The sequence below is a fragment of the Agrilus planipennis genome, unplaced genomic scaffold (genome assembly GCF_000699045.2).
Source record: "Agrilus planipennis isolate EAB-ADULT unplaced genomic scaffold, Apla_2.0 scaffold96, whole genome shotgun sequence".
NCBI classification, from domain to species: Eukaryota; Metazoa; Arthropoda; class Insecta; order Coleoptera; family Buprestidae; genus Agrilus; species Agrilus planipennis.
The window spans coordinates 721,358-726,244 of record NW_020438968.1 but is presented as its reverse complement, the minus strand read 5'-3'; positions in this window follow the sequence as shown (position 1 = coordinate 726,244).

Genomic DNA, 4,887 nt, shown 5'->3' with positions numbered 1-4,887 from the left:
AGTCATTGATATGATATTGCTTAAATCACCCAGAATCACCTCACCAATTATATAACGTGAATCACTTTTTAAATCCGAAGTTTGTAAAAAGTAGGCAGTAAACTTGACGGAATTTGAAGGCTAGCTTCCGGATTTGTTATTTCCGAATTTTATAATGTGATTGGCATTAAAAACACGCTCACCTTCAACGAAATTTCCTTTCCGAGGCTTTGTGTCAGCCCAATCACATATTGTGTCAATACTTATCATTTTATCGTAATTTAAAAACTTGAAAATTGCACGGTACACTATCGGGACTACGATAAATATTCCCTAATCGGCGCCATGTTTTTAGGCTCCTCCCATATGACGGATGCAAATAAAATATTCGTAATTTATTAATTGTAACATTGTGACCGTAATTGTTTAGCAACAATATCAATAATATTAATTCAGTAACATAAATTTATTCATAGTAAAATGTACTCGCGGGCCGTGAAAGTAATTTGGCGGGCAGTATACGGCTCGCGGGCCGCCAGTTGGACAGCCCTGGTATATAGTATACCTACAGAGTGGCCAAAAAAATACGCATGTGCTCATTGCGACTAAATTTTTCAAATAAAAGTTGTTTCCTATTTTAATACAAGATCATCTGTGTTAGAACAAAGGCTTTCACGGCTGGAATCCATAGTAGAATGAAGATTCGGGTTATAGTGAACTATTCCGTCTATTGAAGGGCAGCCCAGTAAAATATGGGTCCAATCGAAAAAAGTTATAGGAAAAAGTTTTTCAGAGTACCACAATATGAGACTTGCAACGATATTCAAATGTTTCTTGATTCGGTTCCAGTAACTCGAAAGGTTAGTAATTAGATATATGTAAGTACAAGGGAATGCAAATTTACGACCACTTAGTTTTAAAGAAAATTTTACCCTATTTAAGCTGATTTTAATTAAAATAAAAAGTTCAATGTAAAATTCTCAAGGTCAATAAAAGATAAAAAACCATTTGAACAGATAACTGCTACTCTGAGATTCATCCTGCCGATTGACGAAAATGCTCTATGTGCGATTTTTTTCCGCACTAATTTGACTATACTGCCACCTAATTGATTCCTTAAAATTTTTCTTAATTTCTTTCTAATCATAGGTGGCAAATCTGTCACTACAAGTCCTGCAAGTTTTTTTTATAATTCTATTGCATTGTCCATTGATGAACAATAAATTTAAAACATCAGCATTTGTATACGTTATTAATTTTAAAATAAATATATACCTATATAAAAAGAGAAACAATAAGTCCTGTCATATCCAGAGCCATATTTCTACTCTTTAAAAAAGTTGTTACCTGAATAAAGACAGAAAACATTTATTTTTATATACGGAAATAAGTGACATAAACCCAACAGTTATCGACAGCATATTATTGAGCAAAAGAATACACAAGTTTGTTCGCTTTAAATAACACTGTATTTTTTATTAATCCCGAAATTCCAATGGTAGATATCGAATATGTAACAGACCGTATAAATTAATGTATAAGTTAGAGTCAAGTAGATTGCAAAAATTATGGTGGCAAGCGGAGTTATAAATCTTTTTATTTTATTTTTTGATTTTATTTTTCTATTTATTTGAGACTAGAAATGTATTTGTCAGTATTGACTGGTTGAACACGCACCTCCACTCTTTCCTATCCTGAGCTAATCTTCGCATTCCTCTAAAAATAGAACAACCCACATTCTTAACTATTTGCGAACAGTAATCTAATCTAGGTCTACCTCTACTCCTCTTAACTCCTGTTTCTGCCTCTAATATGTCTCATATGTCTCTGACTAGCCCTTTAAGCCTGAGAAGGTGTCCTACCAACCTATCGGGTTGTTCGGAAAGTCATTTCGTTTTTTCCCAACAGAGAATTTAATTGTATTCTTTTGCACACAATTTCACATTTAAACCGTATAATTTTTATATGCTTTGAGAGCTCATACAGCAAGGCTCGTGTGTGAAAAATTCCAATTAATTCTACGCAGTAGTTTTTGGTTGGTGCCCTTTTAAATATGGAGAGCGATAAGCAGCATTTTCGACATATCTTACTGTTTTACTACAGAAAGGGTAAAAATGCTGTTCAAGCCAGAAAGAAATTGACTGATGTGTATGGAGAAGGTGTGTTGACAGTACGCCAGTGCCAGAACTGGTTCGCTAAATTTCGATCCGGCAATTTTGATGTCGAAGATGCACCACGTTCGGGAAGGCCGGTTGAAGCTGATAAAGACGCGATAAAGGCATTAGTTGATGTGAACCGGCGAATAACAACACGTGAGATCGGATTGAGGTTAAATTTATCAAATTCAACAGTTTATGACCACTTGAAAGGCCTGGGATTATCCTCGAAGCTCGATGTATGGGTTCCCCATGTTCTCACAGAGAGAAATCTGTGTCGCCGCATTGACGTCTGCGATTCGCTTCTCAAACGTCACGAAAATGATCCGTTTTTGAAGCGCATCATCACTGGGGACGAAAAATGGGTTGTATACAACAACGTCAAACGCAAGAGGTCATGGAGCAAAAAAGATGAACCGGCTCAAACCATTTCCAAAGCCGATATTCACCAAAAAAAGGTGATGCTGTCTGTTTGGTGGGATTTTAAAGGAATCGTTTTTTTTGAGCTTTTACCGGATAACACAACGATTAATTCGGAAGTCTACTGTCATCAGCTGGACAAACTGAATGATGCACTTCAACAGAAAAGGTCAGAACTAATCAACAGGAAAGGTGTAGTGTTTCACCAAGACAACGCGAGACCTCACACAAGTTTGGTCACTCGCCAAAAGCTTTTACAGCTTGAATGGGATACAATGCTACACCCACCATATTCTCCAGACCTGGCACCATCGGATTATTATTTGTTCCGGTCACTCCAAAATTTTTTAGACGGTAAAACCTTCACCTCAAATGAGGAGGTCAAAAACCTCCTCGATCAGTTTTTTGCCAGCAAAGACCAAAAATTTTATGAGCGTGGAATTATGCTACTACCAGAAAGATGGCAAAAGGTGTTGGGCCAGAACGGTCAATATATAATTTAATAAAGTATTTGTTTATTATACGAAAACTGTCTTTCTTCTTCTTCGAACGCTTCTAACATTTTCTTTTCCGCCGCACCCCCCGTACAGCGCCCCGCTTTAAACATACACTTACTAGAAGAACTAGAAGAACTTCCTAATTTTCGATGTTCAGAGAGTCAGATAACTTAGGATGGAAAAAGCGCTATAGAATAATAAAGCACAGAAGAGCGCAAGATCGGATAGAAATCAAATTTATGTTTAAAAATATTATTAAAAGTTTATTCATCTAAGTCAAACTATTGTAATATAAATTCCTCTTTGACAATGACCCGTCGTCTTTTAAGTATTTTAACTCTATATTAACACAAAAAAAGACAACGATAAAGTCATTGCACCACAATAATTATTTCGCATATTGCATTGCACCTGAAGAAGGATTACGTGTCAAAATAATTATTGTAATCTAACATAAATATTTGTTTTTTTACAATGTTAGTCACAGCACCCATACCTTCCGCTTATACAGAATATGAATGGTCAGAAGCAAATAGCTCAAAAAACTTTCTTTTATTTTTTTAAAACACACAATTCGATGTTTAGGTTAGATAATAGGTAATTGTAGTTACAGAATACAGTGTTCTATACCTACCTATAAATAAATACAATCATTTTTAAAATTATAGCCTTGATAAAGTCCACAATTTACGTCGAAACATCGGATTGTTGATTTTAAAATAATAAAAACCCGTTTAGCCTGATTGGCTCTTACTCTTCAATTATTACTATTAGAACTAAACCTAAATATATACTTAGTTTACAAATTAAAAAAACAGATGCAATTCAGTACACGTGAAAGAAGTGAAACTTCTTTGGCGATCTCTATACCTATATGGGTCCAATCGAAAAAAGTTATAGGAAAAAGTTTTTCAGAGTACCACAATATGAGACTTGCAACGATATTCAAATGTTTCTTGATTCGGTTCCAGTAACTCGAAAGGTTAGTAATTAGATATATGTAAGTACAAGGGAATGCAAATTTACGACCACTTAGTTTTAAAGAAAATTTTACCCTATTTAAGCTGATTTTAATTAAAATAAAAAGTTCAATGTAAAATTCTCAAGGTCAATAAAAGATAAAAAACCATTTGAACAGATAACTGCTACTCTGAGATTCATCCTGCCGATTGACGAAAATGCTCTATGTGCGATTTTTTTCCGCACTAATTTGACTATACTGCCACCTAATTGATTCCTTAAAATTTTTCTTAATTTCTTTCTAATCATAGGTGGCAAATCTGTCACTACAAGTCCTGCAAGTTTTTTTTATAATTCTATTGCATTGTCCATTGATGAACAATAAATTTAAAACATCAGCATTTGTATACGTTATTAATTTTAAAATAAATATATACCTATATAAAAAGAGAAACAATAAGTCCTGTCATATCCAGAGCCATATTTCTACTCTTTAAAAAAGTTGTTACCTGAATAAAGACAGAAAACATTTATTTTTATATACGGAAATAAGTGACATAAACCCAACAGTTATCGACAGCATATTATTGAGCAAAAGAATACACAAGTTTGTTCGCTTTAAATAACACTGTATTTTTTATTAATCCCGAAATTCCAATGGTAGATATCGAATATGTAACAGACCGTATAAATTAATGTATAAGTTAGAGTCAAGTAGATTGCAAAAATTATGGTGGCAAGCGGAGTTATAAATCTTTTTATTTTATTTTTTGATTTTATTTTTCTATTTATTTGAGACTAGAAATGTATTTGTCAGTATTGACTGGTTGAACACGCACCTCCACTCTTTCCTATCCTGAGCTAATCTTCGCATT